The 13714-nt window shown below is 39.2% G+C and overlaps 1 protein-coding gene across 1 annotated transcript in view; it reads left to right on the plus strand.

The window, feature by feature from the left end:
* Positions 1 to 421: 421 nt before the first annotated feature.
* The window catches only part of RNF180 (ring finger protein 180), a 58303-nt gene continuing 45010 nt past the window's right edge, over positions 422 to 13714 (plus strand). Inside the window, exon 1 of the mRNA XM_017854326.1 lies at positions 422 to 535. The gene's annotated coding sequence lies outside the window, so the exon portion shown is untranslated. The remainder of the gene's footprint in view (positions 536 to 13714) is intronic.

The following is a 13714-nucleotide window of genomic DNA, read 5'->3' on the forward strand; positions in this document are numbered from 1 at the left end:
GGAAAACTAAACCCAGCTTAGAAAGTCCTAGGCATGGGGATGGGTGGCTGGGACGCCGGCCTAAGATTTTAGCAGGGAACAGACCCAGCAGTTCCATGGGATCTCTCAACTCCAGAAAAGGCCGAGTGAGGACAAGGAAGACCACACGGATAATTTCTGTGGCTCTGGTAAGGGGATGACAAGGGAGAAAAACCTTCCCACGGTACCGTCTGGCCCGCGGCGCTTGTCTGCCTGCGCGAGGTCAAAGCCCGGCGCCGCCCACGCGCAGCTCGGGTGGGAACCCGCAGAGGTGGGGTGAGCAGGGCAGCTGGCGGCGGCGGGCGAGAGCCGGGGCGCCACGTCCTAGGCCGCGGGGTCGGGGCTGCAGGCACAGCTAGAGCGCTTTCCGCGGGGTTTGGCTCCTGTCGCTTCCCGTCTCGCCGAACCGGCATAGCCACTACAGCCAGAGTCGCAGCGACTCCTCAAAGCCTGGCTGCTGGCGGCCGGGAGCGCCGGGAGGGGGCGCGAAGCCGGAGGCTCCGGGACGTGGACGCAGGTAAAGGCCGGCGGGTCGGAGTCGGGCGAAGCGCGGCGGCTGCGCCTCTCGGAGGGGCCTGGCCTCGGCCGGGCCCTGCCCAGCCGCGGTGGCCCGGGTCTCCACGTTGGCCCAAGCGGGGACGTGCCAAGGGGCTGGGCTAGGGCTGCCGCTGGCCTGGCCGCCTCTCGCCCGGGCCTCCGGTGACGCGGCGGCGGCGGCTTAACTTTCGCACCTGAGACTCTCCGAGCGGCCTCGGGGCGCGCCCGCCTGGAGATTGGAATCACACGGGGTCGAAAAAGCTGAGCCCTAGACGCGAGGCGCCGGAGGCGTGGCGGAGGAGGCCGGGGAGGGTAGGGTGGGTGCCAGGGGTCCAGTACTGAACACTCTCCAGGTCTGAGATCTGAAACTGCGTCCTGTTTAATTTCGGAGCTTGTGGGGACCACACACCCCCTTCCACGGCCGGTTCCTTCCGCACGGATCCACTTTCCTTTGTCTGGTCCATTTCAGTATTGGCGTCGCAATTGCTTTTGTTGAAGCCTTGGGTCCAGAGTGTACGACTTTCTACTAGGCAGAGGTCATAAGCTCTGAAATGCATCCGGGCGGAGGTGGGGAGATTGTCCTTTGGTGGGAAATTACTAGTGCTGCTATGAGCACTAACACGTATATACTACCTTGTTTTTTTTTGTTTTTTTTTTTTTTGTTTTGTTTTTTGTTTTTTTTTTTTTGAGATAGTGCTCATTATTTTCGTAGCATCTAATAGTTGTAAGTGCACCTGTGAGAGCTTTCATTAGTTAACTTCAAAGGTGCATTATGCGGACGGGTTACTATTATCCCATTTTATAGACCAGACTGCTGAGGCACCCAGGAGGAAAAGTGATTATATCAAAACTAAGCAGTCAGTCCTTGTGGAAACTGTGATTAGAACTTGTCTGACTAGAGTTGTCCTTGGTCCAGTTGGTCTCTTAGCCTCAAACAAAATTTAGCGGTCAAAGATGGACGATCTGATGCTCATTGTATTTTTATTTACTAATTGTTAAAATCTTTCTTGCAAAATAGAGTCAAATCCTTTCAGACACCTGTTATAGAACCCCTAAAAGTGATACTTGAAAGATCATAATCACTCTGGTTTCAAATGAGTGGTATCGTTTGAGTCGTGGAAAGAAGTAAATTTCCGTTGTCTTTTATCTGTCAAACTTTCATCTCCTGTATAAATGTAGTGCCACTGGCAGCCCGAAGATACTTGGTGACAATAGCAGAGCCTCTAAATATTTAGTAAGTAGAATCGAGGAGGTGAGCTGTTAGATTTCCCGAAATATTTGAACAGCAAGTTTTTTCTCATAAAGAATAAAAAATTTAGGAGGATAGTCATTTGAATTATTTTAATGAAAATTATCTCGTAATTGTGTGCGTGTTACGTTGTACTTTATCTCTCTGGAACCATAAAAAATTTAGCAGTTTCCCTAGGGTTTGCTCTTCGTTTTGTCAATGGTATTTTGTTAGTCCATTTTTCTTCCTCTCTTTCATTTTGTATGTGTTTGGTTTTTCAAATGAAGATTTTTTTCTTCGAAAATTCAAAAAATAATATTGAAAAAAACAAGCTTTCTTTCTTGATAAAATAGACTTAATTAGCACTTTTTTGAGTGTGTCTGAGGACCGACACCAGCCTCTTTAATAAGCACCTCATGAAGCAGGAATTCTTCCAGGCAAGAATGCAATACATTAGTCATTTTAATCTATTTCTGTAATATTTTATGACATAGCAACCTGAATAATAATGCTTTTTACTCTTACAATGTCTTTTCATCAAGGAGCATAAAGATTAAAAATTTCGCTTAAATGTTGCTAAGTACATAGTACAAGGGGCAGTATGCTTAGACTTAATTGTTGCTTTCATGGAATAAACACAGTTCTCTCTCCCTTACACCACCTCCATTTGGCCATCTGAAAAAAGGATGGTGATCTGTCCTTCCCTTCATAGGGATATTTGGGGAATTAATGAAGTAATATCTGGAAAGTAGTTTGAACTCCACGGAAGAAAAGAGCTTTGTAACTTTGAAATGTGATTGCAGAGTCTTGAAACATTTTCCCTCCTTAAACATGCTGTTGTTTATATTTTTAGAGAGTAGTCATTCCAAGTAGTCACCTCAGGAGGCTAAACACTTATTCCCGTAGTGCTGCTGCCATTCATAATTGTATATTTTGAAATTTCTAGTCAGTTTACAAGCAAAATAAAAACATTTCATGATAATATTCATAAACACTTGTTTTTTCTATTTTTTAATCAAAAATCTAGTTCAGCTTGAGTACCTATTTTCTTTGCTAAATTTGGCAGAATGCTTTCTACATGGTTGTAAAACTCAGTTCTACCTTCAGGATTTTACCACTATTAAGGATATTTAAAGCATTGTCCTGATGGCTACGAAGGCAGTTTCAAAAGGGCAGTTTAAAAAATAGTTTAAAATAATGACAGACATTATTAGAATAAGTTTACAATCTTCCCATAAGTCTACTACAAAGGGGACAATGCTTACCTGTAGGCTGAAGTTCTGTGCATATGTGTACGTTTGTATGTAGTCTCTATTGTAACCTATCAATTATCTCTTTTCATTACATTGATTTCTTAGAAATTATGTATTTTACTTACATATTAAATAGAGTACATTAAGTAGATCACATCATACTGGAACAGTGTTAGATTGGGAGTGTATTTCATAGAGAAGTTTGAATTTCACATAAATTTAAATTTAAATCTTTGTAACAATTTTGATTACTAAAATGTGGCTCCATATTGTATGTTTTAAGTGTAATACAGCCGAGGCAATATAGCCTCAAAATATAAAATTGCTATTTTCAAAAAAAGTTATGTGTGCAACAGACTTTCCTGACCACACCAATGTCAAAAGAAAAAATTTTGACAAATTAGTTTAAATATCAAATTGGCTTTTATTAGCAATTCTCAAATTAGGTAGCATCTCATTCCATAAAATAGAATGCCATGCCTTAGGCATGGCAGAATAGTTGGTTTTTTGTAAGGTGGGAACAGGGAAACAGAGTAATTTTTAAAAGTCTGTTGGTTTACATCAGATTACTTAAGGTTACTTTTAAGTGTTAAAGCAGAAGGGACTACTTATGCCAAGTCAGGTTTACTAACCCCTTTCCTGTTGCAGTGAATCTCCTGTTTTCGGGAAAAACTAGTTTGGTCTTTGACCTACTTCCTTAAAGTTTCAGTTTGATTATGTGGCACTGAGCATGAGTGACTCCCTTTTGGTTTGATCTCTTGGGGCCTAGTGGAGGAGCTCCGCTAAAACAACGTCCTGTTGTAAATTTTTATTTAACAATTCTATCCTTTCAGTAAGCTTTCACCTAAGTGAGAATGTGACCAAAACTTAGGGCATAAACGCTACTGTCAGTTACTATCATTCTGGGTTTTCAGTCTCAACATGTCACTAATAGGTTAGGTGTCCTCATTATCATAGGTTTCTTTGAGTTTTTATCATATCAGCTGGAGAGAGATCATTGACATTCAGCAGATTGCTGCATGCAGTCATTTAAAACTTTTGAGAGAATGCAGCACACTAGGGAGACTACTGTTATGACTATCAGGAAGATAATACCAAGAGTTTGGAATGTGCTCCTTAATCAAAGTTCCCATGAACCAAACCAACTAAAATTGAACAGATCAAAGAATGAGACAGACAATGAATCCATTCATTTTAACCAAGTAGCCTGTTCTTTAATTTTTTTTGCAACTGAGTCTCTATAATACCGGAATTTATCCGTGTGCAACAATAAGTGTTACCAACTGCAAAGACTCCTCTCTCTTTGACCAGTAGAAATCTAGAGCAATTCTGTTAATATCTAGTATAACTTTAACAAGAGAATTCAAAGAAGTCTTGTGCAGCTATAGCATTGCAGTAGAATCTTCTATAGAGGCTATTGTGAGGGATAAATTCTAATCATTGCTTCATTTGTATTACTCTAAGCCATAGGAAAGGGGACCTAACAAAGCCCATCCAAAAGGGTTAATGCGTCTTGGCAGTGTTCTCCTTAATCTATGACATAGATTAGGAGGAGTGAGCCAGTGTTCCACTTCTGGATTATGGAGTGAAAACTTACCATTAAGATTTTCAGCCCACATTGGCCCTTCATCCTTTACCTGTCAAGGCATGAGGTTGCCTGTGTATAAGGTTGGCCACAGAATTATCCACAAATAATGATACACCCTGTGGGTGCACATAACGACTGCTTTCCAGTTCTGTTGTTCATGGATATATTGCTTGGAATGATGGATTTAGCAGTTTCTAGCCAAGAAGCTGAAGCAGCGTTTATAGGTTAAAATAACTGTAATATGTTTGCACATAAGTCAGTTTGCAAGAAACTCTGTTCAGGCTTTTGGTACAATCCTGTCTTATGATACACTCATTTGGACTTGGTTCTTGTATCCCATGACTGGATTAAATTAAAACAGGGAGAGAGAACAAGTGGATCTAGAAATCTGACTCTATAACAGGGACCACTAGTACAATTTGAACAAGCAGTTGTGTTTGGGATGTTTTTAAGTTAGCCACTGAGTGGACTAAAAGATATTTTAAGTTATGTAAAGATTTGGGTTTGGCAGGACAGATCCAACACTCTGTGAAGTTACCTACAGAAGCAACTGGTTGTGACAATATTAACCTGCCAAGCGGAAAAGGTATAAATAAGGAAAAATTAAGAGGGATAAGTCTTATTATGATGGAGGATCTTTTTCTGATGTCTTGGGGAAAGATGTCATTGTGAAGTCATCAACTTCTTATCCTGGTTAACCTGATTTTTTAAGGTCTGTGGCTTAAGAAGAGAAGCAAGTGGCATCAGGAGGTGGTCTTTTATGAGGGAGATGTGAATCCAGGGGTCAACACCTTTGAATTTAGCTGCAACGTCTGTAGTCAGGAGCACTTGGTAGGGTCCTTTCCAGGGGATTCAAAAGCAGTCTTTCTTTGATGGCATTTCCAGAACACCCAATCACCAGGATCCAACAAGCCTTTTTGGATCTGTGTCTTGAAAGTCTTCCTTTACCTGTTGGTGATAACTTTTAGCATAGTACATTAAGAATGTACAGTATTGGGTCATTTCAACATGGGTCAATTAGGGATATACATTTGGTGTAGTAGCCAAAGATATAGACTGACCAGCAGTAATTTCATAAGAAGTTAACTTGTGTTTTCCAGCACTGTTGCTCTGAAGAGTCATAAGAGCCAGAGACAAAATTTTAGGCCAAAGAAGGCTAGTGATTTCAGATAAGTTGGAAATTCTGAGGTTAAGTATCCCATTAGTTTTATCGACCTTACCAGAGGACTGAGGAGGGTAAGGACAGTGATAATGCTAGACTGTTTATAATAATTTAAGTAATGCATGAATTACTGTCCAGTAAAATGAGTGGCTCAGTTACTTGAAATGGCATTCAGTATACCCCAGATGTGAAGTACTACTTTTGTTTTACAGTAAGGTCATTGTCAGCCTTTTGACCTGGGAAGGCCTGAGCCCATCCATAGAACACACAGATTATAACAGGCACATACAGACTATTGCAAGTACATGTTTGGTGGGAGTGGATGAAGTCTAATTGTACATGTTCAAATGGGCCTAATGGTTGGAGTGAGGGCCGGTCATTCCAGGGGAACATAAAGTGACTTTCTTGGAGTATGAGTTTGCCAGGTTAAATATTGATTTTAAATAGCTTTTATAACTTTATAACAAGTTTCCCACCAAAACTTTTTGATCATTTGATCTATCTTATCAGTACCATTATGGATAAGGGAATGTAAAAGGCATAACAAATACCCCTTAAGTGACCTTTGGAGTACAAGTAGCTGTCTTGGCCTTCCCAGAACTTGGAAAGGAAATTACAAGAACATCCTTCTCATGCATCCTTCTTATTCCCAAAATTCATTTTAATTTGTAGAGGCCTTCTCCCCCTCCCCCCCAATAACTAATAGCATCTGGTTGTAGAGAGGCAAAGTTAAGTAACAGGGAGCATGCCTTACTGTTTCCAGCTGTTGGATATAGACAAAAGACCTCACAGAGTTGGGTAACATTTTTGGCATGAACATCAGTTGGGACATTTACCTGATATTCAGCCTCAGTTCTCTTTGTTTGAGCCTCTTTTTTTATAACAGTATCCAGCTTTGGGCATCAGTATCCAGCAAGGAGGTTATCAACTTGTGGGCCACTTTTTGTTGGTATGCCTGAAGGAGTGAGGAAACCTCTTTGCTTCCAAAGTGTTTCAAAATCATGAACCACTTCAAATGCATAGTGACTGTCAGTGTAAATGCTGACAGACTGATTTTTAGATAAAATGCAGGCACAGGTATGTGTGCGAGTATTCCCCAATGCCTGCTTTAATGTACAAAAAAGATTCAAGGTTTTGAATCATTGGGCAATTCTAAAGCAGGGGCTGGGGTCGTTGTACTACCCTTTTCATTCTACAAAGGCTGCCTCATGTCTCCCCCCCCCGCCCAGGCCCTGCAAGGAATGGGTTTAGGGACTGAATTTTTAGTGAGTTCAGTAAGTTGGGATGCTAAGAGTAAACATTTAGGAACCTGTAGATGGCAATATCCAACTAACTCTACTAACATGTTAAGTTGTCTCTTAGTTCTGGGCCTGGGAAAATCATGGATAAGCCTAAGTTTATTAGGAGACTTGGATGCTTGCAGCACTTAGATCATGTCTTAAATAGTAAATAGTATCTGATGATAAATATAATTTTTCTATGGAGACCTTGTGTCCTTTCTCTGTTAACTGTTAATAGGTAGATGAAATACTCTTAGGATGCCTCCTCAGTGCATGAACAAAGAGGTCATCTATGTATTGCAGGAGAGTTGACCCTTGATACTAGAAGGTGTGCTCAAGTCTTGATGGAGCACTTGAGAGAAGTAGGAGGGGGCTTCAGTGAACCCCTGAGGCATGACTGTCCAGGTACATTATTGATTATTCTAGGTGAAAGCAAATAGATATTGACTATCATGGTCAGTGGGAATGCTAAAAAAAGACTGAACATAGTTCTACCACTGTGAACTGTTTAGAACTCGGGGGACCTGGGGCAAAAGAGTATTTGGGTTTGGAACCACTGGGAAATGAAAAATAATGATCCTGGTAGTGACTCTTAGATCTGGAAAAATTGCCATCCTTGCCTGTTAGGTTGTTGTCCCTAAGTATACAACAAACTATACAAAAAATAGAATCATATTAACCAAAACTAAATATCCTTGATACAGTATATTATTAACCATTTACTTAAGGTTTTTATTTTCTTTTACAGAGATAAATTTTAATTACTTGAATTCCCAGCCAAAGTAGAACCCACCCAATAACATTTAAATGAAAATCATTTTACATGTTTCTTGAATGTATATACAATTTTATTGTCATATTTTGTAAATAGCCATTTAACTTCACTATACTTTTATTTATAATTTATCAGGAGAACCCGCTCCCGATGTTTAATGTGGGTTCTTTTCTATTTCCTAAGTGTCTCGGCTGGTTTGAGAAATAAAGGGAAAAAGCACAAGAGAGAGAAATTTAAAGCTGGGTGCCCGGGGGAGACATCCCATGTTGGCAGGATCTGTGATGTTCCCAAGTGGAAAACCAGCAAGTTTTATTAGTGATTTTCAAAAGGGGAGGGAGTGCACGAGTAGGGTGTGGGTCACAGAGATCACATACTTTACAAGGTAATAAAATATCACAAAGCAAATGGAGGCAGGGCGAGATCACAGGACCACCTGATGGGGCGAAATTAAAATTGCGAATGAAGTTTCCGCAGGCATTGTCATTGATAACATCTTATCAGGAAACAGGGTTTGAGAGCAGACAACCTGTCTGACCAAATTTATTAGGTGGGAATTTTCCTCGTCCTAATAAGCCTGGGAGCTACAGGAGACCGGGGCTTATTTCATCCCTTCACTTCGACCATAAAAGATAGCACGCCTTAAAGGGGCCTTCTATAAGCCTACCTTCAGGGCGCATTCCCTTTCTCAGGGATGTTCCTTGCTGAGAAAAAGAATTCAGTGATATTTCTCCTATTTGCTTTTGAAAGAGGAGAAATATAGCTCTGTTCTGTCTGGCTCACCAGCGGCCAGTTCAAAGTTACCGCTCTTGTTCCCTGAACATTGCTGTTATCCTGTTCTTTTTTTTTAAGATGCCCAGATTTCATATTGTTCAAACACACATGCTCTACAAACAGTTTGTGCAGTTGACACAATCATCACAGGGACCTGAGGTGACGTTCATCCTCCTCAGTTTATGAAGAAGATGACAGGATTAAGAGATTAAAGACAGGCATAGAAAATCACAAGGGATAAGTGTCCATGAAATCTTCACAGTTTATGTTCAGAGATTGCAGTAAATACAGGCATAAGAAATTATACAAATATTAATTTGGGGAACTAATAAATGTCCATGAAATCTTCACAATTTATCTTCTTCTGCCGTGGCTTCAGCCGGTCCCTCCGTTCGGGCTCCCTGACTTCCCGCAACAATAATTGACACATTTTTGACACATATATTGTACATATTTGGGGGTACAGTACTGATACATGTACATGTTGTATGATGATTAAATCAAGGTATTTATTACCTCAAAGATTTGTCATTTCTTTATGGTGAGAACATTCAAAATTCTCTCTTCTTGGTTATTTTGAAATATATGCAATATAGTATCATTAACTATAGTCACCTTGCTATGCAGTAGATCACCAAAACTTATTCCTTGTATATAACTGCAAGTTTGTACCTATTGACCAATCTCTCTCCCTCTCCCTTTCCCTTTCCCCTTTCCCTTTTCCCTCTCTCCCCTTTTCTACTTCCCAGATTCTGGTGACTGCTGTTCTTTCTACCTCTATGACATCAACTTTCTTTTTTTTTTTGAGATGGAGTCTCAGTCAGTCACCCAGGCTTAAGTGCAATAGCGTGATCTTGGCTCACTGCAACCTCTGCCTCCCGGGTTCAAGCGATTCTCCTGCCTCAGCCTCCTGAGTAGCTGGGATTATAGGCATGTGCCACCATGCCCAGCTAACATTTGTATTTTTAGTAAAGATAGGGTTTCAACATGTTGGTCAGGCTGTTCTTGAACACCTGACCTCGTAATCCTCCTGTCTTGGACTCCCAAATTGCTGGGATTACAGGCATGAACCAGCGCGCCCAGCCTGACATCAGCTGTTTTCGGTTGCACATGAGTTTGATTATGCAGATTTTGTCTTTCTGTGCCTGGTTTATTTCACTTAATGTAACGTCCTCCAGACTCATCCATGTTGCCACAAATGGCAGGATTTCATGCCTTTTTTTTGACTGAATAGTGTTCCATTGTGTATATATACCACATTTTCTTTATCCATTCATTCTTTGATGGACACTTAGATTGATTCCGTATCTTGGGTATTGTGAATAGTACTGTAATAAACATGAGAGTGCTGATGTCTCTTCAGCATACTGATTTCATTTCCTTTGGATATATACCCAGTAGTGGGATTGCTGGATCATGTTGTAGTTCATTATTAATTTTTGAGGAACCTCCATACTGTCTTCAATAATGGCTGGACAAATTTACATTCCCACCAACAGTATATAGGAATTCCTAGTTCTTCATATACATTCCAGCATTTATTTTTTTGTCTTTTCAATAATAGCCATCCTAATTGGGGTAAGATGATATCTCATTGTGGTTTTAATTTACATTTATATTTCCCAAACTGTGATCGTTGAGCATTTTATCATATACCCGTTGGCCATTTATATGTCTTCTTTTGACATCTATTCAGGTATTTTGCCCATTTTTGGTCAGATTATTATTTTGCTATTGAGTTAAGTTCCTTGTATCTTCTGGATATTAACTCTGATGCATAGTTTGCAAATATTTTTCCCATTCTATAGGTTCTCTTTATCGATTGTGTCCTTTGGTGTGCAGAAACTTTTTAGTTAAATATAATCCTGCTTGTCTATTTTGTTTCTGTTGCCTGTGTTTTGAGGTCTTATCCAAAAAAATTGTTGCTTAGACCAAGGTCATAAAGCATTTCCCTCATGTTTTCTTCTGGTAGTTTTATAGGTTCAGGTTTTACATTTAAGTCTTTAATCCAGTTCTTTTTTTTTTTTTTTTTTTTTTGATGGAGTTTCACTTTTGTTTCCCAGGCTGGAGTGCAGTGGCATGAACTTGGCTCACTGCAACCTCTGCCTCCCAGGTTCAAGTGATTCTCCTGCCTCAGCCTCCCAAATAGCTGGGATTGCAGGCATGTGCCCACCACACCCGGCTAATTTTGTATTTTTAGTAAAGAAGGGGTTTCTCCATGTTGGTCAGGCTGGTCTTGAACTCATGACGTCAGGTGATCTGCCTGCCTGAGACTCTCGGAGTGCTGGGATTACAGGCATGAGCCACTGCACCTGGCCAATCCATTTCCATTTTGAGGTGATTTTTTTTTTTTTTTAATATGGTAGAAGACAGGGGTTTAGTTCGTTCTTCTACATGTGGATATTCAGTTTTTCCAGTATCATTTATTTAAGTTACAGTCCTTTTCCTAACATGTGCTTATTATACCTTTATCAAAAATCAGTTGGTTGTGTGTGGATTTATTTCTGTGTTCTCAATTCTCTTCCATTGGCCTTTCTATTTTTATAGCAGTACCATGCCATTTTGATTACTATAGTTTTGTAGTATATTTTGAAGTCAGATAATATGATCTCCAGCTTTATTCTTTTTGCTCAATATTACTTTGGCTATTTGGGGTCTCTTGTGGTTCTGTATGAATTTCAGGATTTTTTTCATTGCTTTGAAAAATGTGATTGGTATTTTTATAGGGATTGCATTAAATCTGTAGGTTGCCTTGAGTAGTGTGTACATTTTAACAATTAATCTAATTCATGAACACAGAATATCTTTCTTTACATTTGCATCCTCTTCAATTTCTTTTATCGATATTTTATAACTTTTACAATAGATATCTTTCACATGCTTGGTTAAATTTATTTCCAGGTGTCTAATTTTTTGTAGTTACTGTAAATGAGATTGCGTTCTTGGTTTCTTTTTCAGATAATTCTCTATTGGCACATAGAAATGCTACTGAATTTATATATTGATTTTGTATCTTACAACTTTACTGAATTTGGTAATTAGTTCTAACAGTTTTTTGATGGGACTCTTTAGATTTTATAAATCCTGGAAAATTTTGAGAAGAATTGGTATTAGTCTTGAAATGTTTGATAGAATTCAGCAGTGAAGCCATCACATCCTGGGCTTTTACTTTGATGGGAGACTTTTTATTACTGATTCAATCTCCTCATTTATTATTGGTCTTAATGTAAAGGTTTTCTAGTTCTTCATAGTTCAATCTTGGTAGGTTGTACGTATCTAGGAATTTGTCAATTTCTTTTCAGTTTTCCAATTTGTGGGTATATAGTTTTCATAATATTTTCCTTTGTATTTCTGTAGTATCGTTTGTAATATCCACCTTTTCATTTATAATTTTATTTGAGCCTCCTATCTTCTTTTTCTTACAAGTTCTGTCAAGTTTGTTTATCTTTCCAGAAAACCAGCTCTGTTGTGCTGATCTTTTATATTGTTCTTTTTAATCTCTTCACGAAAAGTCCCTTTTGCGGGGAATGCCAGGTACCTCTAGTCAGCCATCTTGGTGACATCACTATTAACAAGGTGTTTTCTTGCTTTCTTAGATTTTAGAAAATTTTTGAGAAATGATGGCTGAGTTTCATAAAAAGACTGGCTGAGGAAATTGGAACTCCTGGGGTTTTAAATCTTGATAAATTTTCCATAGCAAGCAGAAATACTGGAGAATATTCTGTTAGTAATTGAACTGTCCTTATGTTCTATAATCTCTTTACCTGATTAGTTCACTGATGGTTCGATATCTGGAAAACCTTAGAAACAGCCACAGCTGTTTAAAAAGCAGCTTTAAAACATCCTTGATAAAATTGCTGAAATAAACAGTGAGGCTTGTTCTGAATGAGAATTGCCTAGCCTATTCAGAAACCTATTGAAAAAATGTATCCTAGAGGCCAAAATTGATGTATGGACACATATTTTGGGCAGCAAGGAATGAATAGAATAGATCTGTGGGCCAATGGTATTATAGGTAAATTGGGGGCTGTCTACTCAAAGTTTGTTTAATAGAGTTAGAAATTAACTGCATGAGGAGAAGTTCTATCTTTCTGGCCAAATTTTGCTCAGATCTTTGGTTTCAAGGTGGAATTTGTTATTTCCCAGACAGTTTTCTGATGATACGTAAAGTGTATAGTAGATATTTGTATAGCTACATGTGTCTGACTTAGGACTAATAAGGCTGTAGAGTCAGAAATAAAGCTTTCTCTGCTCAGGTCAAACATTATACTTACTGCTAGCCAAACAACCTTACACTTTCCCAACTTAGTGTTTTGGCTTATTTATTTTCCTTGTTTTAGATGTCCATATCTCTTCATTCTACTTGGCTAATGCTGTTTAAATCCCCTCTATACTTTAAGACCCAACTGGAAGACTACTCTCTTCACAAAGCTTTCCCTGACTCCCTAATTCTTGTTTTTTGCCCTTAGTTTATCTAATACTGCTTAATTGCTAGTTATTTTCTGTGTTCTTAATTATTTCACTTATTTTGGCCATGAGCTTGTTCTCTATCTAGATTTTTTCCAAAGGCATAAATTATGCCATATATATTATATATATATATTATATATATATATAGTATTTTTTTCTTTCTTGAATCATACATAATACCTAGAACAGTGGTTAACAGTGGTATAGATCAGCTTATAAGATTAGATCTACAGAAGAAATTTATTACTCTGATACTCTGGTATAAAGCATAATTTATACTTAATAATGTCAGTGTTCTGGTAGAAAATAGATGACATATTCAAATGAGGTAACCGAGATGAGTTTAATTTACATAGGTGTCTCTAGGTTAAAATAAACCAACAATGGATGGTGAAGTACCCCAAGACTAGCAATAGTGAGAGTCGTTATCATCCCTAGGCCTGAAGAGGCAAAAGAAGGACCATTACTGAAACCCACATGGAAACTGTAGAAAAGGCTGCCTGGGGCTGGGCGTGGTGGCTCACGCCTGTAATCTCAGCACTTTGGGAGGCTGAGGCGGGCGGATAATGAGGTCAGGAGATCGAGACCATCCTGACTAACATAGTGAAACCCGTCTCTACTAAAAATACAAA

This window comes from Rhinopithecus bieti, unplaced genomic scaffold (genome assembly GCF_001698545.2).
Source record: "Rhinopithecus bieti isolate Rb0 unplaced genomic scaffold, ASM169854v2 scaffold_38878, whole genome shotgun sequence".
NCBI classification, from domain to species: domain Eukaryota; kingdom Metazoa; phylum Chordata; class Mammalia; order Primates; family Cercopithecidae; genus Rhinopithecus; species Rhinopithecus bieti.